Source organism: Ursus americanus, chromosome 18 (assembly GCF_024610735.1).
Source record: "Ursus americanus isolate L20-20 chromosome 18, mUrsAme1.1.p, whole genome shotgun sequence".
Lineage (NCBI taxonomy): Eukaryota > Metazoa > Chordata > Mammalia > Carnivora > Ursidae > Ursus > Ursus americanus.
Genome location: NC_142144.1, coordinates 9253124 through 9280991, shown reverse-complemented (window position 1 = coordinate 9280991; position 27868 = coordinate 9253124).

Below are 27868 nucleotides of genomic sequence, written 5' to 3'. Positions count from 1 at the left end.
CTCAGTTTTTCTCCTCTGTACAATCGGCACGGTATTACTCTCCTTCCCCAGGCTGCAGGGGAAGAGACGAAACAGTCTAGGCACAGGTCAGGACAGGGCCCAGCACGTCGTCGTAGGTCTCCACACACTCCCAGCTTTCCCTGAGCCCGGCGCCAGGCTCTGGCTGGGCCTTGGGGAGCGGGAAGCCCCAGAAGGTCCCTAACAGGGGTCTAGCTCCCTTGTGTGTTGAAATGGGTTTCAGCTTCCCAGCCTCGCTCTGCACAGTGGCGAGCTGTCCCCACTTGCTGGGGACGGGCCTGTTTGTGAGCCCACTGCAGGGGGAGCTGTGGGTCGTGCTCTCACTCTTCAAAATGCCCCGGCCTGGGTGATACACATGGTACCCCAGCTCCGAGGGACGAGCGTCCATCAGGCTTCCTAGAGAATTGTATGTTCTCTGGTGCTTTTCTGGGTTTTTCAAATTTTCTAAAAGGAGCAAGAGACGCTGTTAAGAAAAATAACAGTATGATAGAAACAAACATCTTCCTCCTCCCAGATCTGCTCAGGGACCCAGCTACTGTGCAGCGTGAAGCCTGGCACCCCAAGTCTTCCCAGATCTGCCCCTGTTGGGGAGGCTGGAAACCGAGGGCCCCCCAGGCTGTCAGTTTCTTCTTCCTTCCTGGCTGGACCTCCAGGGTTGGGGCTGAGCTTCCACATTGGCCCCCCGGAGCCACCTTGGGCTTTTAGCTGCCAACACCCCCTCGTGCCTGTGCATGCGTGTGCACCTGCGTGTGTGAGCGCTTGCACGTGCATGCACACGCACACACACACACACACACACACACACACCCCTCCCCGGATCCCTCCGTCCCCAGTCCCTGCTCCATGTCCCAGACTCTGGCCCCGGAGGCCTCTGCTTCTCCTCAGGTGACATTTAGCGAGCCCGGAGAGGAGGCAGTGCCCCGCCCCTGCCTTTGCCAGAGATGGGAATGAGAATTTTAATGAAGGTTTATTTTTAATAAAGGTTAATAAAGTTTAATTAAATTAAATTAATAAAGTCCAATATTTGCCGAGCCTCATGTCAGGCCTGGGTGTGCTGGGAGACCCGGGGATTAAGCTCTGTGTTTGTGCTCCCTCCCTGGGGGTGGGGGAGACAGGTGAGGGAGGAGGGGCACTGGAGCCAGCTGGGGGGATAGGTTGGCTGTGGGGGCCTCCAGACAGGGATGTGGCACCCTGTTTATCTCCATGGTGGGATCTCTGCCTCCTCCACTGGTGGGGGGTTGCTGGGGAGAGAGGGATGGCCCAGGCCCGAGGAAGCTGCCCCCACAGAATCCGGGCTCCTTCCAAAGCCCCCCTTCACCTCCCAGATGGTGGCTCAGCTCCTTATTCCAGCATTCAAGGCCTTCAAAGTCTTCTACGTGAGGGGCCCTGCCGAGCTAGTCATAAAACATTTTATTTAATAACCCCCCCCCAAGCAGTGGCCTAAGGGAATTGAGGAATGCGGTGCCCATTTTATATAGAGGGAAACTGAGGCTTGGGAAGGGAAGGGCCTCTCATTACCTCCAACAAGCACCCAGTGATTGAGCAGAAATGGGCTGGTTCTTCCTCTCTGTGCCGTGGTTACCCGAGCCAAGCCCTCAGCCTGGACTGTCCTTTCCTGCCGTCTGGACACTCCCTCTTCTCAGGGCTGTGTGCATACCTCGGGGTTTCCCAGACCCCCCAGGAGCTGTAGGAGAGGCTCTGGCTTTACACACACTATCTCGTTCAATCCTCAAACCCCCAGGAGAAAGGTCTATTGTTATTTGCATTTTGGAGATGTGGAAACTGAGGCCTAGAGGCCCAGAGACGAGGGGGGTTGCTGAGAAGGATGTGAAATTCTCCCACCACTGTGGCTCAGTGCCCAGGGGGCGTACGCCCCACACTAGGACTGGGGCTCTGCCCCTCACTTTGACCAGTCTTGCCTTTGAGTCAGGGGTTGGGGTGGACCCTGGGGGTGCCCAGGCAGGAAGCTGAGTGATGGTGAGAATCAAGGTAAATACTTGGTCAAGAATCAGGGGACAAGGAGAGCAGCTGCAGTCTCGGTTCTGAGGAGGGGTGGTGCCCAGCGTCGTGGAACACGTGCCTCATTTACTGGCTCTGTCCTGGGAGAGACCTTTCTCATCCTGGGGGCTGGGGATGGAGGGGCACCCCTGAGGGCCAGGGTGGCTGTAGCCTGGGGCAGGGGACAGCAGTGTCCTTGTACCCCGCCCCGACAAGCCGTGTGCTGTGACAGGAGGTCACAGGGGCTCTCTTCCTGCATCCTCACAAAAGCCCTTGGAAGGAGGGACCGTTATTCCCATTCTACAGATGAGAAAGCTGAGGGTCAGAGCAGTGCAGGCACCTGCCCGAGAACCCAGAATGATCCTTCCTTTGCAACCTTCTGCCTCCAGCTCAGGCTCGGGGAGGGCCTCTGCCAGGGTTTTCGGACCGGCTCCTGCTGCAGGAGGGCAAGGGGCAAAGGGCACAGAATCCAGGGCCAGCTGGCACCTGTCCCAGCGGCAGACCCCCTGAGTGGTGCCTCTGGCGCCGACTCCAGCGGGCAGCCCTGCCTGACAGACCGCGTGAAGGATGGTGAAGTGTTATTAACAAAGGCATTGATTTTCCTATCTCTGCTTTATGCATTTTATTAGCCAAACACTTTACCGTGTAACCACTCAGCGCCATGCTGGCTGGCGATGAATCTGAAACGCCGGGGCACGTAAAACGGAATTGACCACATTGCTTATGCGCCAACAACAAAAATAACAGGCAAAGTGTAATAAAATGAATAGCACCCGGCAATGGCCATAAAAAAATATTACCCAGGGGACTGGGGAATTTCCTGGGCTGTGAAGTAGCTGCACGAGGGGGTCGCAAGTGCTGGCAGGATGGCAGTTTCCATCTCCCCGGATTTGGCCGGGGCTGAGCCTCCTGTATGCTGGGTTGCTGGCTTTGGCCACATTGGACTGAGTTGGCCACCACTGGCTGAGTTCCTTTCCATCTGGGGTGTGGGAGACATGAACAGGGCGGTTGGAAGCAGGCCGCTGGGGGCAGAGAGATTGGACTAAAGTCCATGCGCTCAGGCTGTGTGACCTTCGGACGGCTCTGACCCTCTCTGTGCCTGCCTCCTTGTGAGGATTGGTGAGAGCAGGCCCTTCCCTAGCTTCAAGTCCCAGGTGCTTGTAAACAGTACCTGGGGTTGTTACGCTCATGATTAGAGAAGAAAGGCCTTTCTGTGTGACTTTCTGAGTGTTCAGCCACCTGGTTTGAAGGCAGGGGGATGGCTGAGATGACCTCTTCTCCTGATGGTCTGCTCCTGGTCCGCAGGGGCCCCCATCCTCCAGGTCCCACTCATGCTCCCCTAAATCCTCACTAATGACCATGCTTAATGAACAGCAACGGCTCAGGAGCAGTAGGAAAAGATGCTCCCAGAATCTATATATGGATTCCTGTGTCTCCCTGGCCCTAAATTGTGTGACAGCTGCTGGGGGGTGCGGGTGGCCGTGTTTGGGAAGGAAGGGTGGCTGGGGTGGGGCTCTCGTGGGGACCTCCCGTGGGCGAAGACGCAGGGTTCACTGTGATGGTTGTTGGGCCCCACACAGAGCAGGGAGAGTGTCACCAGCTGGCCTAGCAAGCACCCCAGAGCCCGGGGCAGCCTCCCCCTGGGGACCAGGCACAGGCCCTGCCCCTCTTGCTGGCCTTGGGGGTGGGCGGGGGCGAGAGGGCCCATCCTGGGGCATCAGAGGCGCTGAATGGAGGGAACACTGGTCCCACGGGTGCCTCCTGTTGCTGGCCCAGCTCCGTGGGGCACTCCACACCCCATCACCTCATTTCTTTGACGTAATCTGTTGGCAAATTACAGAGGCCCGATTCATGGGTGAGGGGACAGGTTTAGAGAGGGGTTCAGGTTCAGGTCCTGCCTTCTTCTCTAGACTTCAGAGGTCATCAGTGGGTGTGGGCTGAAAGGAATGTTCTGGGCTTCACCTCCCAGTGGTTGTCCATTCCAGCGGTCTAGGCATTTTCATTTTGATAAGTTCTCTGGGAGATCCTGACCCAGGAGATTCAGACAAGTGTTAAAGAACCACTATCTTAGGGGCTCCCGGGTCAATAGTCCCGTGCCCCACTCTTTTCAGAAGGTGTAGGGAGTGGCGGGAGGCACCCCATCTCCTGGTGCTGCTCTGGCCCTGGACAGATGCCTCGCTCCTTGCATAGACGCCTGTCAGACGCCTCTGCCCTCTTCTGGGCCCTGATGATACCCCAAGGAGTCAGGGTCCACTAGTCCCAAATTGGGGGAGGAGAGGGCATAGCAGTTCCAGGTTGGGACTGGAGGAGGCCTGATTTCACAGCCCCCCCTCTGTGTCTCCATTACTTACTTGGCCTCTCAGCCTCGTTGCTTTGTCTGCAAAGTGGGCAGAATGGTACCTGCTTCAAAGGGCTATTCCAGCTGAGGGCAGCATGAGGACCCGGAACCTAGGGCTCTTGTCAAGCCTATCACTTCCGTCCCGAAGGTGAGGCCCAGGTTTTGAGATAATTCTGAAAGGATCCTGGAGAGTGTCTGCACTGGGCTTGAACTCAGATCTTTCTGATACCAGACTCCTTGTTCTCAAGTCCAAGTGCCTCTAACTTGAGACCCAGCAATGGACAAGGCAGGCCTGGGCTCTGACCTCTTGGGGCTCCCAGTCTGGTGGGGGAGGAAGACTTCACCATTAAACAGGCCATCTCAAAATAGTGGTTAGCTGTGATGGGGGTGGCTAGAGGCTGTGGGAGCCCAGGAGGGGCGTCTGGCTAAATCTTGGGGGGTAGGGATGGTCAGGGAAGGCTTCCTGGAGGAAGAGGCATTGTAGGTAAGACTTAAAGGGTGAGATGAGCTTTCCCAGGCAAGAAAATTTGAGAAGAAGATTAAGGCTGAGGGCACAGGGGTGTGAAGGCCTGGAGGTGAGGGTTTGGGGAACTCTCTATCCCTGGGTCGTAGTATGTAAATGGGGGCTGCTAAGATGAGGTGGGAGGGGACCACAGGGGGCCACTCCAGTTGGAGCCACCTTCTGTGGCTTGGCCTTTCTCTGAACCCCCTGACCCACCCAGGGGACTCTAATAGCTTTGCCTGTGTCTTTTTTCTTATTTTGTGATTAATTTCTTTTCTTCAAGGTGATTTCAACTTCCCAAAAGCACCCTCCCCCTTGCCTCCCTGAGCCTAGAGTGAATGCACAGACCCACTTTGTCAACTGGGGGAAGAAAACAGCTTGGTTATTACACAGTAACTACTGTGGAATTACCTGATTGTTTATATTTTTCTTGCTACGTAATTGTGTTTGGCCTTAGCATGTAAATTGGGCCATAATTACTGTATAATTTATAGTTTTTATATCTTATAACAAGTTAGTGTCTAAATCACACACCCCCATGTAAATACTTTAAAATTATTCAGTAATTACTTATTTACATTATAATTAAAAATAAGTAATTAGCATACATTTACAAAGGATTTACATACTTATTTCTGAATATCAGCTCTTGGCAGTGCTAGTGAAATCTTTTGCTGATAATAAAATGGAGGCACAGGAAGGAAAAGCTTTCCCAAGTTGGGAAAGGGGATATGCTTTCGGGGTCCCCTGTCTTCTCAGAGCCCGGCTCTGAGGTGAGGGGAATTTGGGGATTGGGGCCTAAAACATCTTTCTGAAGAAATGAGGACTTTGAGGGAGGAGAATTCGACCTTCTTTTCCCCGAGAATAACAGTAGGCTTCTTGTGCAGCATGAGGCCCAGGTGGACAAGTAAACGTACTTCCTGATGCTGCGAGGAAAAGGCCAGAAAGGGGCTAACACCTGGAAGACCTCCCCACTCCCCGTCTTGACCTTGACCCTCTTCCAGAAATGACTCCATCATGGCGCCGAGAGCAATTGCTTTTGGGTCCCAACTTGCCACACCTTGTCTCAGTCCCCACAGCAAGACATCTCAGTCACTCCCCTTTAGTAGGTGGAGAAATGGAGACTCAAACCAGTGGGTGAACTCACCCCGGCCTCTAGAGCCATGGAGCCCAAAGTGGTGGGGACAGAAGGCCACGGGGGATGGCTGGCGCTGATGGCGAGTTGGTCACCTCCACCCTTTGGTTCCCAGACGCAGGTATCCTGCCTGTTGGAGACACTGCCCCAGACAGCGGCTGTGGGTTGAACGTGTACACGGCATCCTGAGGGACGTGCTCCAGCCCCGCAGGTGGCTTGCCCAAGATGGCAGCTCAGCGAGGCCTACCTATTTGTAGGGGCACCAGGTTCTGTCTCATTCCTGGAAACACCTTGTTGGCTGCCCGTCTATCCCACTGCTCTGTGATGCTCACAGAGCTTCTGGAAGGCGTGGTGTCTGACAGGACCCATGGGTCCCACGGTCAAGGGTCCACAGAGCACCTCCATCGCCATAAAGCAGGCCCCTCGGTCTGAGGCTGTGGTATTGAGAATCCCATGACAACGGATCGAGCTCTGTGAGGCTTCAGATGAAGGTGCTGGTTGTGGCCTCGCAGACAGAAATGTCAAAGTCGCTCCTGAGACCTGGGTCAGCCCAGTCAGGACTTGCTGACCTTACCGGGATGGTCTGATGCAGTCCGTTGGCCACGTTGGGGGTTGGTGCTGTGTCGGGCGCTCTGTGTCCGTCTTTGTCGCTGACAGGCCTGACACTGAGCAGCGGCAGGAGCTAGGTCAGCCTTGGGAGAGGGGCCCGTGCTTTGGGGTCCATGCCAAGCCCCCCATCCCTGCCACTGTGGCGACTCCATTCATGAATCCGTTGCACAGGTTCGGGGGGCTGAGGCTGGAGACTGCCTGACATCTGCTGGCCAGGTCATCCTGTCCGTGTCATTGTCCGGTGTCTCTCCCGCAGCGAGTGTCCTCTGGTGGCCTGCACGTGGGATTCCCACACCTGGGGCCCGTTCCCATAGGTCCATCCACATGCCTCTTCCCCAGGCCAGTGAATTAAATAGGAATTTGACACCGACCATGGCCTTTCATCTTTTAGGTCTTTGAAGTGGCACTGATCTCTTTGCCTTTTCCCCAGGATAGGATTATATTTGATTCTTTGTCTCGGCTCGGGGGAGGGGGTGTGGAGCTGCAGGGGTTTCTGCTTGGTCTTTTCTACTCTTCTAGCTCCTACGGTGCAGATCAAGGGGCCAGGGTGAGGCTTCTGCCAGCTGCCAGATGTGGCCTTTCCAATGACACATTTGAGGACTGGTACAGTGACCCTGGAGTGAGCTGTGAGCCCCGGGCCCCACTATGAGGCGGCCTGGGCCAGGATCCTATTTCTGACCAACCCCTGATGTGTCCCTACTTTAGCAGGGAGACCGTGCTGGCTCTTTAGGGTTGTGGTACAAGTGTCACCATGGGTTCTATGTCCACCAGCCCTGAGCACCCCCTTTTCCAGTTACTTTACCATCACCTGAGGACCTGGCTCTAGGTCCTTTGGGGGAAGCCGTGGAGATCAGTGCTCCAAACCCGGGCTGTGACTTTGCACGATCCTTCCTTCTGGGGGCCAGCCTCCTTCAGGCTCTGGAAACTGGTCCAAGGATTACGCTTTCCCATTCTTTCCTAATCTTTTTTGAGTATTTAGAGTAAGGAGCACCTTGTTGGCTCTTCTTCTATCCCGACCCTGGGGACGCCGGGGCCTGCTGGCCGCCACAGTGACCTTGCTGCCCACTGAATCCACTTTGCCTCTGGAGGTCAAGCCCTGCCACCTGCCTCCTATTAAAGAATCCCCACCAAGGAGCCCAATTCTGTGACGTCACCTCCAACCAACCAGCCTAGGTTTGACCTTGACCCCCTCCTCAAGTCGGCCGTGGGAGTTCTGGCATCTTTGTTTAACGACGGCCATTGCTTTGTTCAAGCTCCCAAGAACCATCCCGACAGGTCTTGGGGCCCTTGCCGGGATAGCAAGCCCTCAGTCGTGGGAGAGTGTCACATGTAGACACACGTTCCCTTGGACCGCTTTCTACCCCACCCGCTTTGATCCAGCACGGGAACGTGTTCCTGGCTCCTGCCTGCGTGTATTAGCCAGGACCTGAAGCTCCTTTGGTGTCCAGTCCCTCCCTGCCCTTAGTAGGTCCTCACTTGCCCAGGTGAATCTCAGTTCAGTCTGATGCTGGCTCTCGGTCTGGTGGCCAGGAGGGCAGGTGGGAGCAGATCCCGAGCAGAGCCAGCACGGCTTCTAGGACATGGGCCCCATTGAGGCTTCTGCAGAGTTTTCAAGCAACGGTGGGTGGGTGTGTTATCCCCTAACGAAGGATGTTGCCCTCTTCTGCAGACCTAGAGAGTTCAAAGGAATCAGAGGTTCAAGATTCTCAAAGGCGTTTACCCAGATACCCCCATTCCAAGTCGCTGGGTCCCACTCCTTCCCTATGAGGACTTGCCTTTGGTGTAGGATGATTGGACCTTGAAGTTCGACTGCTCTTGATTGGGTCCTGAGCATTGTCTTCAGCTCCATTTGCCCTCCAGCTACACGGACAGGGTTTCTTTGGACACTGCCAATAAGATATTCTATCTTTCACCTCCACTTTGAATTGGTGGCCCATTGCTTTGAGCTTGTCTCTCTCTTTAGATCCCATGGGCATTTAGCAATAACCGCCCAGTTCTACCATCCTTATGATTCTGATTCCCCCCAAAGTCACAAAGAGCAGAGTCGTGCGAGCCAGGATGTCCACTTTCCCCTGTATCCTGTCCTAGCTCAGGACTGGAGACAATGAAGACCACACACTACAGTGTGCCAGGGACTGTCAGTTCTCTGTTTACCGACAGTGATGGTGTCCTTGTCACCAGGCAGCTGGCAAGTAATATGACTCATGAGTCCCAGGCTGGAGGTCCGCCTCCTAGCACTTCTCAGCTATGTCTTAGGTTGGGTTCCATAGAAGCCAAACTGAGCCAGGGATTCAAGGTAGAGGGCTCCTGGAGGGAGAGCTCTCGGGAGGAAGGGAGTGGGGGAAGCAGGTTGGACAGGTGAGGGGCAGAGCAGGGATGTGGCCTCGGCTGGAGTCTAGCCTCTTCCTGCCTCCACAGCAGGTCCTAAGTGTGAACTATGCCATAGAGGTGTCCCCCCTTGAGGCAAAGGGGCCTGGTCTTTTGAGCTCCCATGTCCTGTGGTCACTCCCTGGGGTGAGGGAATATCAGCTTCTGGCTGAGGACGTTCTCAGAAAGGGACAGCTGTGAGCTGTGAGCAGCGACTAATTTGTTCATGGCAGCGGGAGAATAGGTATCCTTCCCAGTGAAGGGGACGTGGGCAGGGTTACTACATTCCCCCACCCTCTTCTGGGGCCCAGGGCGAGGGGTCCTCTCTCCCTGCTCTTTTCCCTTATTTTCTCTCTCAACTGAGAAAAAGACAGTCTGGACCCTGAAACCCTAGGTGTGAGAATATGCTTCTTGGTTGACAAACACGTGGACTGGGAGGTGTCTGTGGGTTTTTGTTAAATCAGCCATATTGGGGCCTCTTGAAGACACTATGTAAAAGTTACATCTCCTGCCCCTTGGTCTACAGGTGGAAACTGCCAATCATTTAGTTCACCCTGTAAAGACCCAAGAGGGATTCCTTTCGACTGTAGGACATGTTGGGGGAGACAATGTGAGTTCTGGGGGCAACACAACAGATTGGAAGAGAACCCCAATTCTGGGACTCCTGGAGTTCAATTTCTGACTCTGCCACTTACCCAAAATGTATGACCTTGGGTAAGTCACTTCACCTTTCAGAGTTTCCTCGCGGTAAAATGGAGGACAAGGAAGACAATGCCTGCCTCCTAGTGTTGTAGGGAGAATTAGATTCATTCATGGCTTCAAAGTGCTCAGAAAGTTTCCTGCTACTTCCTCAGTGCTCAGTATATTAGCCATTTCCATTCTGGGTCCAAGATCTTCACCCTGCCCCACCAACAGGCAGGACCCAAGACCTGTGGATAAGAAGGGACCAAGATCCCAGCCTCTGCTCCCCAGGAATCTCAGGTGGGGAGACATCTCAGAGAGATCTGACCGAGGCTCAGAGGCAGAGCAGGGCAACCAGGCCCCGAAAATACAGTTGCTCAGAGGAAAGGGAGGTCACGGCCTCTAACTCCAGCTCAGCACAAGGGCCTCACCCAAGTTGTGGGGACTAAGGTTTTGGGGGAGAGCTGGTACAGACACAGTTTGTGGCTGTGCTAGGAGCTTCTCTGGTCCCAGCCAACACGACATGGTGTTATGCTTTGCAGGACAGTGGATGAGCCTGAGAGTGAGAAGGAAAAAAGCCTCTCACCTGGGTGCCTACTCGGCCTGGCAGAGCCCGGAAGCAGCCCCAAGAGCAAGAAGGAGTAAGGGCAGGCATGGTTCCTAAACTGCACAGTTCCTGTCTCCAACAGCGACACTGTGTGGCCAGGGGTGCAATAGCAGTTGGTATTCTTTAGGCAGATTGGAGTATATATGGAAGGATTCTTAGGGGTGTGTGTGTGTGTGTGTGTGTGTGTGTGTGTGTGTGTAGCAGAAAATCCTTCGAGAGGAAGAAACTGAATGTAGTGCTAATAGGGCATGTGGAAATTCGAATTATTAATGGGACGAATAGAGAGATTTGACTGTATTTTGCAACCTGAGTTAGTAAACCATACCATACTGATCCCCTGTGTGTCTCCGTGTGAGCTGGGGTAAGTGGTAGGTGGGTGTGATTGTGCATGCGTCTGTTCTGAACAGCGATGTGTTTCTGAATCAAGAGTGAACTGCCGAGGGAGAGAGCTGAATGGGGCTTTGAGGCTGATCTAACTGAACTTCGGCTATTGTCTGTGGGCTGCGTTTCAGAAGGGATGAGCAACTTGTCCACGGTCGCATATCAGGTTATCAGCAGAGATGTACTGACATCTGGGGGCACCCTGACTCCCAGTTTGGGGCATTTTGTTTTATCACTATTGTAAAAACTTTTTGGAAGTATTTCAGAGAGATTACAGAAAGTTCTCTCATCCTGTCCTAATGTGAACACCTTACATGACCACGGTACATTATAAACTAAGAGACTGACATCATATGGTGGCCATGAGCTAAACTGCAGACGTGGGGTTTCTGTAGTTCTTCTTGAATGTCCTGCTCCTGTGTCAGGATCCAGTCTGAGACGCCGCATTGCCCTTAGTCATTATGTCTCCTTAGTTTCTTCCAATCGGTGAGAATCTCAATCTTTTCTTACCTTTTATGGTTTCGATGCTTTTGAAGATTTCCTCATTTTTATTATGTCACCTCCAACTCTAGTCATAGAAAAAACACGAACACACTATCGTTTCCATGAATGAATTCGGGTTTATAGATATAAACATGTCTCTGCATATTATTCATATAAGTGTATGGGGTGTGTGGGGGGGCATATGTATTTGGACATGAGAATGTTCATCATGTATATTTGTTATTTTTTATACTTTGGAAAAAACTGCCCCAGAATCCTGCCTCACTGGCAGCCCAGATTCTGAAGCAAGTTCAAGAGAAGGGGCAGGCAGGGGTTTCTGGAATGAGCTGGGGTTTGTGCCATGGTGGGTGATGCTGGGAGTCAAGATGGGGACACGGGGACCCCTGGGATGGCAGGGGAGGCCCCAGGGCTGGGAGATGGACACAGGAGGGAGCCTGCCTCCTGACCTCCAGTCAAGTTTTTCACGCCTGCAGTTAGAGCTCTGGCGTGCCCCGTGACCCCTTCCCCCAGCAGGGGAGAGGGAGTGAACATGGCCATGCTTGTACATGGACATTGTCATGCATGTCAATGAGTGTGAGTGAGTGTGTGTGCCTTCACACATGTCCACACGTGTGAACGAGTGGCTCTAACCCTCACTGGCTGGGTGACCTTGGGCACATCACTTAACCTCTTTTGTGCCGGGCTGCCCCTGGTTTACAAATGCAGGGTAGCACGATACACAGGGCTCGCCAATATCTATGCGATTCTCTGCATTTCCCGGGCTCCCTTGCAGCCATGTGACTAGTGCTGACCTATGACAGGGAGCAGGGTGGCACTCCAGGACAGGGTGGTCACTTCATGGGTCGGAGGCTGCTAAGACCTTGTGTATATTCATCATTTCCCTTTCCTGCCTTGGTGACCTCGAGGCCACCTGTTCTACATGGCACAGCCATGAGACAGAGGAAGGCCAGCAGCCATTATTGGGCTTTATGCGAGCAAGAAAAACACATTTACTGTGATGACCACTGAGATTAGGGGGCTGGTTTGATTTCTTGTCCAATCCTGACTAATCCTAATCATCCTTGTCTTGTGCTAAGTGTGAGCTGGTCACGAGGACTTCACGAGTTAATTCATTCATGAGGATGATAATGCAGCCTGCTTCTTGGGATTTTGTGAAGAGTCCATGAGCTGGGGTGTGAGTGATACCTCGTGGGTGCTCACAAAGGGCTCCAGAAATAATTATCGTTCTTATCATTCCTTAATGAGACAGAATTTCTGGTGAGTTTCATTTCCAGACCTCACTTGGAAGGGTGACCCTAGCTACTCGAGCAAACAATGTTTACTGAGCCAACTGCATGCTCCCAGTGGCCGAGGGCTGGTAGGGGCAGCACCAGTGGAGCCTGATGAGGACCACGGGGGAAGGGCCCTGCAGGACTGGACACGGAGGCTCCCAGCCTCTGCTCCTGACCACAGGCAGGGCCAGGGAAGCAAGGGGTCTGTCTCCCAGAGTGTAGCGCCTGCGGGCTGGGGTTCTGTTGGGGGTGCTCAGACAGGCCTGGTCTTGGATGACACGTCGCTGTCAGCTGACATCCTGTCGTCGCACGTACAGAGAGCCTTCTATGCGCCAAGGCCCGAGCCAACACCTTTATGAGCAGAAACTTAGCGGTCAGTGTCCCAGGGCAGGCTTCTTCATTCTCCATGTTAAGGACAAGGACGAGGCTCTGAGACAGGAGGGGGCTTGCCTGAGGGAGCAGAGCCAGCGCCACCCGCTTTCATCCACCGCAGGTTGTCCGGCTGCTGCCCAGACAGTCCAGACCATGCCCAGGACGGGCACTGCCCTCCTGCCCCATCAGCTGCATAGTCCCCTCAGGAGGGTGCCGAGGACGGTAACAGGCACGGCCGAGTTGAAGAAGCAAATTTCAGAAAAGCGTGGGTAGTGCAAGAGCCTCTTTATAAGAAACAAAACCAGAAACACCTGGCTATTTCCTCGGATCGATGCGTAGGTGAAGGACAGAGAAGAACCAGGAAGGAGACGCTCCAGGCTGGTTAAGTGCGAGCTCCAGGGAGGGACAAGGTAGAGGGCTGACGTGGTCTAGGGGGACTTTAACTCGGATGTTTACATTAAAAACATTTTTTTTGTTGTTTTAAAGATTGTATTTATTCATTTGAGAGAGAGCGAGTGTGTGCACAAGTGAGGGGGGAGGGGCAGAGGGAGAAGCAGACTCCCCACTGAGTGGAGAGCCTGGAGCCTGACACGGGGCTGGATCCCAGGACCCTGAGATCACGACCTGAGCTGAAGGCAGACACTTAACTGGCTGAGCCACCCAGGCACCCCTAAAAAAAAAAAATTTTTTTTTTTTATAATGTAGGCTCCACGCCCAGTGTGGAGCTCAATGTGGGGCTCAAACCCAAGACCCTGAGATCGAGACCTGGGCTGAGATCAAGAGTCAACACTTGACAGACTGAGCCACCCAGGAGCCCTATGTTTACATTTTTTTTTTGCAGTGAAAATGTGTTCATATAAAAAAAATAAAAGAATGTTCATATATTGCCTGTGTAATTAAGAATTCGTTTACAATTTAAAACGGCTAAAAGTAAGGAGGCAACCCTTGTGGCGTGTCACAGTTTAGGACTGCCCTTCTGCCATGTTCACTCAGGCTCATCCTCTGCGCTGTCAGATGATCTGTGTGTTAACGTTGCATGTTTTCTTGCCTGAGGCTTTTGCCCACGATGGTCCCTCTGTCTGGAACATGCCCTCCCCTCCCCCTCCATTATCACCTGACTCCTTTCTGGCCTTAAGGTCTCAAGCCAGGCATCAGCAGCTCTGGGATCCTTTCCCTGACCCTCAGTTTTGGTTGGGGTCCCCTCCTCTAGGCTCCTGAATTTCCCCCATTGTAGCTTTGATCGGTCTATACAAGCCCCACTCATTTGCTTGTCTGCCTTCATCGCTGGGTCATAAAGCCTGGGAGGTAGGAGCTGGGCTGGTCTTGTTTGCTGCTTGATTCCCGGCACCTGACACTTAGCAGGAGACTCCATGAGTGTTTACTGAACGAATGAATGGTAGAGTCATGAACATGTCTAAGGTGGTTCAAACAGCACAGATGTGAGTGGCGTGATCACCTCCCTCTTTCTAGCCATCATATCTCTATTGATACAGTTCGAGGTGGCACTAGCTTACTGGTGGCAGAACCTTGCTTGGGTCTCTGAAGGCTGGTTTCCGTTTAGTTAAAATCCGCATCTTTCCTGTCATATGCTCCTTGGAGGACCCAGGGACATGTCTTTCCTCCCTGTTGAAGTCTCTCTTGTTACGCTCAGTCCATTGCTGGCTTTCTCTCCTGGCTTCTCAACTGTAGAAAAGTTCGTCTGTCTGTCCCCACAGGCTCTTCGAGGAGGCACTGGCGGCAATACAGAGCTTGTGTCAGTTGCGGGTAGGGTGTGAATAGTGGGGAAAAGAGAGTGGAGAGAGCTCACCAGAACGTGGGCCTCCTCCAATGGGAGGTCCAGGTGGATTCATGGCCTTGAGAGTGACCATGACCACCGGGAAGAGGCCCTTCTGGTTCCAAGTCCAGCCGCCATGGCCTTGGAGGAAGGATGTGGCCAGGGGCTGGGGCCAGATGCGTGGCACAACCATGTCTCCTGCAGCCCGATCTCTGACGGGTATTGCAAACTCAGGGACGCCACAAACCCACCCCGGCCCCTCCCCCACTCCGTCCGGACCCTGCCTCCCAGACCCCCCTCCTCCGGCCTTCCCGGGGAGCCAGGGAGCCAGGGAGCCGGGGACAGGAAATCATACACCAAGGCCCTATCTGATCCCCATAAGTTTGCGCAAGCTTATGTAAATCACGCAAAAACTGACAAGTTTTCCTATTAAAAGATAATTGTAATCAGGGTGCCGGCCGAGCGGCGTGGGGATGATTGGAGATGGACGGACAGCACGGAAAGATGGATTGTTTTAATTTGCACCAATTAAATTGAAGTTCATGGGATCATCTTCTTCAATCTTCATGAATACTTTATTTTCTGGCTGCTACGGAGCTATTAAAAAGAATGATTGAGGCACGCGGCAGGCCGGGTATATTTTATGAAATATCACCTTTAAAGAATTTGAGTACGCCATTTTCATAATGAGTTTTCTAGTACCTAATCCTCTTCTCTATTACTACATTTAAGAAGTGGATTGATCTGGGAAGTGCCGAGGGTGCAGGTAATGATACATTTTGCCAGGCGCAGGCGGTGATAATGGATCACGTTTTGGCAAGGAGAATAATAGATGGGCACTGGGAGAGGTGTGTGCGGGAGTTTGGTGGTGGTGGTCCCGCTTGGCTGGGGGGCCTGTGCTGAGTCAAGCTCCCATTCCTTCTTGGTGACTGTCCGGCCTCCAGGCCTCCGGGATCAGAAAGGCCTGGAGCTCAGAGGAGGGGGTGGAGCGAGGTGGGGGTGGGGGCGGCTAGCTGGGGTGGGAGGGCTCCATCGGGGGTCTGCGGTGGGCTAGAGGGGTCTGCGGTCCTGGCTGTTGGGAGAGACTGCCGGTGACGGCATCATCCTGAATGGTTTCTGATGCTCTCGTATTTAGCCAAGGGTTTGGGTTTGGGGGAGACGTGGAGGAAGAGGAGCTCCAGAGCCTACGAGGCAATTAATGGGGTCCAGGCCGCAGGACAGGGTTTGCCACAGCCCTAGCTGTGGGCCTGACCATGGCAACCCTGATCTTGACCTTGAACTTCTTCTCTAGGCCTCGTCTCAGCACAGTGTGTCTAGAGAGGGTCTTCGGGTCTAGAAAGGAAAGGCAAATGAGGAAGTAGGTGGTGGGTTAACCCTCAGAGAGAGCTAGGCGAGTGTGGGCCGAGAGGTCCCTGGCAGGATGGAGTCCCGGGTCCTTTATTGTGGGGTTATGATACCCACGAGAGGCAAGGACTGAGGGGTGATATGGCAGGTCAGGTCAGAGGAGCCAAACCCTAGTCATAGGCCTTGCTCCCTGGTCTCAGCAGATACCTGAGGGCGTTGGCCTGGCCCAGATTGGCCTGGGCCCCCAGAGGCACGGCACTAGTGGCTTCCCAAGGTCCCTGACATTGGCGCAGGGAAGGGTGGGCGCCAGTCATCCAGCAGGGCCAGCCTGGGGAGTAAGCAGAGAGAGGTGCCCCGCCCCACCCCAGGCTGGGTCTCTGCTCCGCGACTTGGCCGGGCTCTCCTCCCCAAGCTTCAGCAGCAGCAGCCGTCATAATTAACCCTGCTAATTAATCAGGGCAGGACGGATTAATTGAGATCACAGGAGACCAGGAGAGCAGGTGCAGCTTCGGGGCTGATGGGATAACGAGCTCTCTGGACGCCCAGGGGGCCTGGCCCTGCCGGGGGAGCCCTGGGCTGGCTCAGCGGAGAACCATGCCAGGCTGAGGCCCAAGGGACCCAGCCCTGCTGGGTGCCCTGGGCCTGCCTGGGCAGGCTTTGACAGGCCAAGGCTGCAAGGCTGGCTGGGCGGACACATGAGTTCCACCCTCAGCCCGGGAGCAAGGAGGCCCCAGGCTTCAGGGGAAGCTGGAACCACGCGGGGCCCAGGTGCAATCCTCTCCCCCACCAGAGAGCAAGTCTCCTGCTGCCCCAGAGGCCGGGGGGAAAGGGGCCCAGATTTGAGCTGAGCCCCCCAGAGAGAGGAACTCCCTAAACTCTGGGAGGGATTGCTCAGCGGGGTTTCCAGCACGGGAGTGACAGGTCATTTTAGGTTTTACCTCCTGGTGGAAGAGAATTTGGAAGGAGCCCAAGTGGAGGCAGGGGCCCCCCGAGGAGGCTGCAGCCATGGTCCAGGTGCGTGCGGCTGGTGGCTTAGGCTGGGGGTGGCCGTGAAGGCGCGGAGGGCTCCCGGGCGGGAAGCTACAGAGCCTGCTGGTGGCATAGGGGTGGTAGAGTGAGGGCCAGAGGTCAAGGGCAATTCCTCTCTTGCCAGGACGCTCTGCTGCTGGGTTGGGGAGCCTGAGCAGGTTAGGAGGGGAAGAAATGTGCGACACAGTCCAGGTTACAACCTCCCTCCATGAGATCCCAGCATCCTTATAGCTTCGCTCATGCTGTTCCCTCGGCTGGAACATCCTTCCCTCCTCGAAACCACGTGAGCTCCTGCTTAGCCTTGAACACCCAGCGTGACCCTCATCTCTCTCTCTCTCCATCTGCCTTGGTTCTGGCAACTTCTTCTTTGCAGCCTCTACAGTACTTTGTGTGACTCCATTGCGATCATACATTTGTCCTTAGAGCTACTTTTGGAGTAAGTTTGGAAGTCAAATTACCGACTCCATCATAAGGCGTAATCCTTATTTAGGCATCATGAACCATTTACTCCTTTAGGGCAAGGTTTTCACACTCGGCACCGGTGACCTTTGGAGCTGGGTCGTTCTTTGTGGTGGACGGCTGTCCTGTGTATCGCAGGGTGTTCAATAGCATCCCTGGCCTCTGCTCGCTAGACGCCAAGAGCTCCCCCATTTGTGACAACCAAAATATCTCTAGACATTGCCAAATATCCCCTGGGCGGGGGTTATGAGGGGTGCAAAATCATTCCAGCTTGAAAACTATTGCTTTCAAAAAGAAATAAGAAGAAACAAGAGAAAAGCAGATGAGAAGTGAGAATCCCAAAGCTCGGCCCATGGACCAACAGGGGGTGTGAGTTTGGGGCTATGAACACCCAGTGCTTCTCCAACACGGAGGTTCTCGACTTTGGTACAAATGTGCTCCTAAAAGCACACACCTGCCGAGAGACACATACGAGAATGCCCAAGGTGTATCCCCATGCTGGACCGGATGCCGTCTGTAGTAGAACGGAGGAAGAAATGTGGATGTTCCCCTGGGACCCTGCATGACGATGAGCACAAGCCGTCTGCTACCCACACAGCAATGGGAGAGCTTCTCACAGGCAAGACAAGGGGCCGGGTGCCAAGGTGTGCACACGGCATGACCCCAAATATGGAAAGTTCTATGGCGGGCACTGGAGTCTGTTGGCCACCTTCGGCGTTCACCAGCCCTTGAGGGGCTGGCAATGTGCTTCGATCGGTGTCGAGCTGAAGGCTGGTTTCGTGGCTGTATGGACCCCGTTAGAACTCTCTGGGCCGAACACTTAAGATGTACGCATTTTTCTGCAGATGCGTTATGCCTCGATAAGAAATACGCTTAAATCCTGGACGAGCAGGGCGCCTGGGTGGCTCAGTCGTTAAGCGTCTGCCTTCGGCTCAGGGCGTGATCCCGGCGTTCTGGGATCGAGCCCCGCATCGGGCTCCTCTGCTGGGAGCCTGCTTCTTCCTCTCCCACTCCCCCTGCTTGTGTTCCCTCTCTTGCTGGCTGGCTGTCTCTCTGTCAAATAAAGAAATAAAATCTTAAAAAAAAAAAATCCCGGACAAGTCCCCCCAAGACAATAACAGCAACAAAACAAAGTATACTTAAAAAATAATGACCTGCCCTTGAAAACAAACGAAAGTCTCGTGTGTGAAAGTTGAACATGGTAAGAAAGGCGGGTTCGGCTCGCTGAACAGGAGCCAATTCACGAATCGTCCATAACCCCTGGTGCCATTTCTAGCCCTCCGTCCTTGTCCTTAGCTTTGGCCTCAGGGCTGATGCCTGACGTCTGACTCGAGCAGCGGAATGGGGGCGGATGGACCGTTTTTACAGCCTGGGGTCTTCATCTGTGCCTCGAACGCCAGATCATATGTTTCTTACCCTTAAGTTGGCCCTTTCACGAAAGATAGGAACACTTGTGCTAAAAAACATTACAAGGGCAAAATACAGAACAAGATCGTGAGCTTGCAAAGTTCAGATTTCTGTTTTGCTCTCTGCCCTGGTAAAATGACTTTGAGGAACAACGTCAGAACAAGCTGGTGCCCTATGGGTGGAGGGTGGCAAGTGTTCCCAGTCTGCTAAGGCACAGAGCTGGAATTATTACTGGTAAAACTCAGGATGTGTGTGTGTGTTTATGGTATACAAGGAGATGTGGTGAACATATAAATTAGAAACGTGGCATGATTTGCATTATCCACATCGTGGGTCTTCTTTACGGGGGTTGGATCATTTCCATCAGCCCCGAACGTGTTGTGACATCTCTGGTCTGGTCGTGTAAACACAACCCTCCCTGGGGCCCTGTTCTCCTCCCGTGAACACAGCCTCCCTGCGTCCTTGAGGCAGAGTGCCCCGGGAGAGTTGTCTTCACTCGCGGCTCCCTGCACCCTCTCCGCACAGGCTGGCCAGCCCTCCTCTGAAACCGGGGCCCACACAGCCAGCCCCACGGTCCCTGGCATTTGACACGCTCAGCCACTCCTTCCTCCTCGAAGCTTTCTCCTGCCCTGGCTTCCAGGATGCCCTCCCCTAGTTCTCCTTCATCTTACTTGCCGCCTTTTCCCGGGATTCTTGGCGGCTCCTTCTGTGTTGGTGAACCCCAGGGCCACATCCAAGGGCATCCTTCTCCTCTCTGGCTCATGGTGATCATCGTGCAGGCTCAGGGCTAAGCGCCCCCAGAATCACTCCCTCGACTCCAGCTTCTGATGCCACCGCCTGGGTGACATCTCCGTTGGCGGTCCTGGTGTCTCTCCCTACACCCCCCTCCTCCTGCTGCCTTCTCATCTCAGGCAGCGGCATCCTTCTTGGGGCTCCTCGCAACTTCCTCAAGTCATCCTGGACCCTGTGGCTCAGCCACCCGGCCGGCAAGTCCTGTGTGGCCTTCACATTATGTCCAGAATCCGTGCTCATCTCCCGACCTCTATCACTGTTCTGTCCTCTGCTTAGACCAGGGCAACAGTCTCGCAGCCAGGCCCTGCTTCCACCCTCGCCTCCCTACAGTCCGGGGTCCACTTGGCAGCCAAGGCTCTTTCTAAACTTTCATGAGGTCATGGAACTTCTCAGCTCAAACTTTCTAATCTTGACACAATCCAAATCCCTGCTACATCCTAGTAGCCTCTCATGATCCATCCTGCCTGTCTCTCCACCGCTGCCTCAGGACCTTTGCACCAGCTGATCCCTGCCTCCTCCCTCAGAATCATCTCCTTAGGGTCTTCCCTGAGCACTGACCTTGAAGGCTCCCCCTCAACACTCTTTATCCTTTTCCCACTATTGTGATTATTTGCTTTGTCCTCAAAGCCCTAAGTACATTATGACCTCCTATTTTATATTTGTTTTGGATTTGTTATGTGTCTCTATGAGTAGAATATAAGTCCCCAGAGCACAGGGCTTTGCCAGTCTTGTTCTAGGACAGGGCTGAGCGTAGTAAGTCCTGCCCTTCATGGAGGCAGACTGAGCTGGGGCTGAGTCCCAGTCTGCCACTCACCAGCTGTGCCCTGGGCCATGTGACTTAGCTTTCCTCAACCTTAGCTTCCTCACCTGCAAAATGGCATTAATGGTAGCACCTGCGGGTGGAGAGGTAGGGAGATGAACTCCAGATGGAGAGGTCATGCAGTGGGGGAGACGCTCACTAGCACTGCAGCTGGTCACGGAATGAACCAGCGTGGAAAGAATGTACCATGGGTCTGCCACCTGTTGGGTCTGAGAGAGCGAAGGAGACCCGACAACCCTGATTGAGTGCTGATTGTGTGCCGGGGGCTAGGTGTTATCTTTATGATGATATCACCAGTAAGGAAATAGCTCAGAGAGGCTAAGGAACTTGCCTCAGGTCACACAGCTGGGGAAAAAGAGTCTACTCCAAAGGCCGACTTGGGGGCTGACCCTGGCCCTCCCCAATAGCTTCCCTCAATTTCCCCGCCAGTCCCGGTCCCAACGGTGTCCTGGCCTGGAGCCTGGCACATAGTAAGAGCTCCATACGGGAAGTGGGAACTATGTGCAGACTTGGACTTGGGGGCACTCCATCTTGGGGTGTGTGTGGTGTGCACCTGGGTCTCCTTTTCCCTCGCCCCCTCCCTCCAAGCTGGGCTGGAGCTCTGAGGGTCACCCCAGGCCTGCGCTTCATCCTAGGCCAGCAGCAAAAACCCAGATCCTCCATTCTCCACCAGCATTCACTTTAATTGCCCGAAAATTGACGATAGATGCAAGGAAAATAATGAGGCCTAATTATGTTAATTAAACGGCTAATTCATTAATTAACGCGCTCACATCCTTGGCTTGGAGAGCCCCTCTGCTGTGGCCGGGAGGTTGGTTCAGTTCCAGCAGGGAGGAGAGGCCCTGCCTGGGGTCTGGAGTCAGGTGGTCTTCTTGGGTGGGGGCCACAGAAGCTGCGCTGCTCTGAGCGGGTTCGGCCACTCACGTCCTTGGACACCCCTGTCCCGGGACCCTGTTCTCCCCTCCAGTCTGTGGTTCGAAGCGCTGGGGTGGGGGGGGGGTGATGAGCAGATCTGGGCCCCCTGGGCTGGGTCCATAGGAGCTTCCTGGTGACTTCTGGGCTAGCCTCCCAGCCTGGAGGAGACTGTGGTTGGACAGAGGTCCCCCCCAGAGAGAGAGCAGGCAGGTCTGTCCAACGGGAACTGTAGGACATGCTGCCCAGTAAGATCCATGAGACCTTGTGTCCCCGAAGGCACACGTAGCACCTGGTCCCCTCCGGGTTAGATCAGGCCTACTTGCACTTTGCAGCTTGGCCACTGATTTGCTGTGACCACAGACTTCGCAGGTAGACAGGCTCCTCATGGTGCCACACCCTGGGCCCCGAGCACCTCAGCTCTGCCGCCTGCCCCTTCGGCCTCTGCCTGTGGCCCCCTAATGTGCTCTCCCAACACCTTGTCCTTTGTGTTTAGCCCTTGATGCGGTTTGTAATGACATGATTGTGCCTAGATGTGTTCCATTCCTCTGTCCCTAACGAGCCCTTGAGCTCCAGGGAGGAGGTGCTAGCATCCCCCTGACTCCCTGCTCTATGCCAGGACTGAGCCAGGTGCCTGGCACAGCAGGTGCTCACGAGCTGTTTGGGGAATGAATGAAACGCTCATGAATGACAGGGTTTGTGGGATGAGGGGCTTTGCTGCCAAAGTGCATCCCCCTACCCTGTCCTTCTCTCTGTGGTCCCAACCTGTACCACATTATTACTAAAATCATCTGCAGGGTCCCCTGCTGAGGGATTGTGAAGTAGGGATTCATTTTATAGCTAACAAACTCAGACGAATAGTGAGGTCACATGACATCATTGTGTGAAGGGGTTAAGGGTGGGATCTTGGCACGGAACCCTGGCTTCACCACTCCCAGGCTGTGTGACCTTTAGCAGGTATCTTAACCTCTCTGGGCCTCAGGCTTTGCCTTGAGAAATGGAGCTGGAGAGCACATGGACTGGGCCTGGTGGGGCAATGCTTCCTGAATGTCAGCAACTTTGGTTTCTTCACTCTCCCTAATACTTTCCTTCTGAACTGCAAGGCCCAAATATAACCCAGGCAGAGCTGGCCAGATTCAGGATTTCTCGGTCACTTCCGGTTGAGCAGTTCGCCACATTACTGCTTTCCTCGTCCCTACCCTCTTCTTGGGGTTGGCAGTAGGCTCCAGCACTTACACAGAAACCGCGCAGGCCAGCCCACCTCCTGCCCGTTGGCCCACTGGCTGCCTCCTGGTTTCTCCTTGTGTCTCTGTCTCTTCCCTTCTCCCAGTTAACTAACCCCCCAGTCGGAGTCATATTGGAGGAGCCTGAGGCAAAGGAGATGACCTATGCCCCATTATACATTTATCAAAATACCACCCCCTCACTATTTTGAACCAAGTGAGAAAGGTTCATAAAAACTCCACCATTAAGGGATGCTTGGGTGGCTCCGTCGGTGAAGCATCTGACTCTTGATCTCAGCTCAGGTCTTGACCTTGGGGTTGTGAGTTCAAGCCCCGTATTGGGCTCCATGCGGGGCGTGGAGCCTACTTAAAAATAAGACCAAAAAAAAAAAAAAAAGAGCCTTCACGATCAAGAACATATATACAAACTATATACAAACCCACGTCACCCAACCTGTTTGCACAGCATTGGTAACCCCCATGCACCTGCCACAGGGACTTGGGCTGATTGGAAATGACCTCTCCAGGTACATGACAATGCAGGGTCTTAAACAGATCAGAGCCAGTCTTCAATTTTGATATTTTTTTCATCATGGATTTTTTTTGGTATCCATTTTGATTTTTTAAAAATATTATTTCAGTTGACTGTTGAGTTTTTGGCGCCCCCTTGAATTTTGTGCTGGAGGCAAGAGGCTCCCTTGCGTCATAGGAATCCAGGCCCTGCCTCCAATCCGGGCTGCTCCTCCTGGGCCACCCCAGCCCCACCTTCGGGCCCCCACACTGTCCTGTTGCCCTTGTTATGCTCTCTGGTCTCCTGCTCACCAGAGAGGCTGCTGGGAGTTGGCATCCTGGGCAGGACCTGGGAGGGGCAGGGCTTCTCCGCTCTGAAACCCCCACACCCATCTTGCAGGGGTCTTCAGCCACTTTTCTGCACTCTGCTTAGGGACCTTCTCGGAGAAGGATGGGTTGGGGAAGCAGACTGTGGAAACCAACCAGCCCCTCTTCTTTCCCTGGAGACAGGGCACGTGGGGCAAGGAGGAATGCTCCCTCCTTCTCTCCCACGCCTTTCCTATCTCCCTTGCTGAATCCCTGCATCAAGCCTTGATACCAAAGCCAGGACTGTGGCATCTTGGTTTTTCAGGCTCCTAAAGCCATGTAGGACCCTCCTGATGGGGGCAGCCAGCAGGAAGCCAGGAGTGTGGGCTCGGGCCCTTCTCCCACGGCATGCTCCCTCTCTTGGTACTTGGTCCCCGGCAGGCCTGTCTGGATGCCCTTGAAGCTGGTCTGGAGGCTGCTCCAGGATGCAGCCTCCCTCCTGCCAGCAGAGGCTAGAGAGGAAGCTCTCCAAGGTTCTCGGGATCAGCCAACCACGCAGACCCCCAAACTGCCACCATCCCAGCTTGGAGAGGGGCGTCCTGTGGAGAGGGGCCGAGAGCTCAGCCGGTGTCAGGTGGAATTCAGCCCTGTTTCCCAGCGAGAGGGAATCGATTGCTTTATTGCTGAGACTTAATTTGAAGGAAGTGAAACTAAAGCCTCATAAGAAATATGATTATTATAAAATGCTTAAGCCTCTGCCTGCGGGGCCTGAGCCCTGCTTGTCTCACCCCTGTCTGGGGTGCAGAAGCCACAATCTCACCCTCTAATTGGAATGGATTTCAAAAGTGCAATAAAAGCAACCACGTAGACGAGGGAACTTGTCGCTTGGAGCCGTCTCCGGGCAGGCGTGATGAATGTGGGGTTTCTGCAGCATTCTCATCTCCTGACCTCTGGCCCCGGGCTCTCCCCTCCCACGGATGGGAATGCTAATGACAATGATAACAGCATTAATGAGAGCAGCTGAGTGTTTCGTGAGCAATTACTATGCACCAGGCGCTTTGGGGTCCTATTACCTGTAGGAGGAGATGTATTGCGGAACAAACACCCCCACAACTCACTTGCTTAAAACGGCAATCACTTGTTCTCACCGATCTGAGGGCTACCTGGGAGTCAGCTGCTCTTGTCTAGGCACGGCTAGGGCAACTCGGCTCTTCTCCTAGTGCTCCATCCTCTTCCTGGGACCAGTTCCCAGCCCAGGCGTGATCTTCTCATAGACCACAGAGGCACAGAGAGCAAATGGGAGCCCCCACAATGGCTCCCCTCCTGCTTCCTCCTCCAGTTGCCAAAGCAAGCCACAGGGCCAAAACCAGAGTCACAGGCGAAGAACGATACCCTGTCTCTTGAGTGGGAGATGCTGTGAAGACATGCGCCGGAGTGCGGCTCTAAGGGGAAGTGAGGAGTGGGGGCTGTTAATGCCATCTGCCACAGGTGCTCCAGTTATCGTCTTCAGTTCACTGACGGGAGAATGAGGCCCAGAGAGGGGCAGCCACTTCCCTGGGGCCACACAGCCACAGTGGAGCTGGGATTCGGAGCTAAGCCTGGGTCTGAGGTCTCAGCGACCCCTCTCTCGTTACTTCAATGCCTCAGCCCCCCCTGCTCAAGGCAGTTCATCACGATCCAGCCTGTCCTGACCCCAGGCTGAGGTTCCCGGTGACCCTGCGGCCCCCCTCCCCACACCCTAATTCTCTCCAGACCAAGAGTGGGCCCTGGGAAAGGTGCAGGTTAACTCCTTGGGGCCAGACACCCGCTTGCCTAACACGTGCTCTGCCACATGAGAGGACACATGGCTTCCACAGCTGGTGAGGGTGCAGGCAGGATTTGCACCAAGCTCCTGACTCACAGCCTGGGACCGTGACCCCAAACCGAGAGCAGAGACTCACTCTGAGCTGTCCGCCAGTGGCAAGCAACCAAGGCTCCTCTAACCTGCTTTCCCACTGCCCTACCCTGCGCCCAATACCTGGGAGCATGTGCTGCCAGTCTTTCCCCCTGCCCTACCTCCTCTGGAGGCCTTGGCTCAGACGGCCTGCTCTGCCCGCGGTGCCCTGCTCCCTCCCTTGGCTGCCGTAGCCCATGCCATGCTGGGAGCCAGGAGCTGTGTGGTCCTCAGGGACCCTCGGTCTCTCACCACCTGACTCTCTTCTAAGCTCTTATTATTTCTCTATTACCCAAGTAATACATGTTCATTGCAGGAAAATTAGAAAATACAGAAAAGCATAAAGAAAAAAAAATCAAGTATAACCAGTTTAGAGGCATCTCCACTCATTAGGGGTATAAACATGAAACGGTTTTATTTTTCCAATAACTGCTACCACTCTGCTCTCTCTAAACCGCCTCCCCCTGCCTGCTGGGTGGCGAGTCCATAAATGATATCTCGGTTCAATTCTATCACTTTCCACATTGGCTTATTAAGATTGGCTCATCCTCATGTCTAAGACTCAGTCCCGTGTATTTTAAAATCCCCTTTTGCACTCAGTTTGCCTGCCTCCACCCGCCTCCCACAGGTGCTGGCCTGGCCAGGCTGCCCAGGGTGGGGTTCGCCCTTCTCACTACCCTCTGGCCTCCCTCTGGGGTTGGGGGCTTCTGGGAGACAGAAGGTGGCCATGCCTATTAGCCAGGGGCTCCTCCTGCATCTCCTCATGGGCTCATCGGGGCAGGCGTGGGTGGCCACGCTGAGAAGGAAGGAGACAGCACCACCAGTCTTTTTGAGCAGGCTCCTGGCCATGGCAGATGGGACCAGAGGCAGGCCTGTGACACAGGGTGGGCCACGGAGTGCCTTTCTCCTGGGGGGTTGCAGTTGGGCTTCGGAGCCCCCATGGGCAGCCTCTGAGGCTGCCTGAGTTGAGGGGCTGCTCGGTGCACATGGGCAGGGGAGGAGAGGGGCTGTTAGAATGAAGCTGGGCGGGGGGGCATGTGGGGTGGGGCTGGGAGAGAGGAGACATGGCTCCCACACTCTCAGCCCTGCTTCCAATCCCTCTGCAGGCATGGTTGTGCATCCTGTCTTTACGTTCCAGCACAGTCGCCTTGGTCCTGTGTTTTCCGTCTCTTTAGTCTGCGTGTGTCTTCCTTGTCGTCCAAGACTCCGATCCAGTTGCCTCTTGCCTGGCCACACCGCCTTCCCAACCACCCCTTGTTCCTCTCCAGGTCCTCGCAGGACTGAGGGCTCGAAAGTGACAGCAGGGGAGGGTGGGGCCTGGGTCCACAGCCTCCCTCTGTTCTCAGCTCTGCACCTGTCCAGGTGGGTCAGCCAGCGCCCTGGCAGGAAACCCACAGCACACCGAAAAGGGCAGTTGAAGAGCTTTCCAGGAGCAGCGCTATACTTAAAGAGGTAGGGACAGGGCCAAAGGGAGCCAAGGAAGATATTGAAGCCCGCAGGGCTGCTGCCACTGAGAGTGACTGTCCTCCCCAGGCTGAGATCAGAGGGAAGAGCCGTCGCCAGAGCCACCCTCTCCTCCTAAGCCTGTCCCACCTCCTGCCATGGTGTCCATTGGCTGAACTTGACGGCCAGTCCAAGGGCTGGAGATCGGGAGAGATGCCTTCCACAAAGGCCCACAGGACAAGCCAGAGAGGGCAGAGTGCCTCTGGAGGGGCCACGGAGGCTGTCCAGCTCTCAGGGCTGAGAGTCACCAACGCAGAGGGCATCTCCTTAGGGAGCATCTCTCTGCTGGCTCCAGGCTCTGAGGTTACCTGCCACTTGGGCACCCTCCCTCATGCACACACTGAGTGTCTAAGAGGGTAAGTTTATAAAGTTGCTGTGGGTAAGCGCACCATCAGCCATTTGGCCTACTGTTAAATTGTCTTCCCCTCCCTGATGAGTAGCCTGACTACTGCACTAGTCCAGACATGCCAACGAATGCCCGTCGTCTGGGGTGACCGAGGACTGGATGAAGAAAGATGTATTTGGAACATCCAGCGCTGTGTATGGTTCACAGCAGCGGCTCCATATATGGTAGGCCCTGTTCCTATACAGAGCAAGAATCCAAATCCGTTTACCAAGAGCATAGCATCCTGGTCCAGGGAAATGCTGGCCTGGGAAGATGTGAACGTCTTGCCAGACCATGAAGTATGAGCCTATGCCCTCCAGTCCGGGCAGATTCATGGTTTCCTACCCAGCTGGGGAGCTCTGGGTCTTTAGGGTGGGCTCCCTGGTTTGCATAAGGACTTTTCAGTCTTCGAGAGAGAAGGACTTGGGGACTGATGGCCATGCCCGGTGCATACCTACTGCATGCCACGTATGGGGCGGAGGGCGTTTCCGGAGGGACTTGCCTGTCCTTTGAAGAAGGCACCCTCAGGATCCCCATGTACAGATGAATGAGGCTTTGGACACCGCAGTGACATGCCCATGGTCACACGGCTCATGAGGGGTTCCCCGAGGTCATTCGGTTTCCTAGAGATTGCTTCACGTTGTCGCCCCCTTGTCCCCACACCCACTGCTAAAGAGGCAGGGGGAAA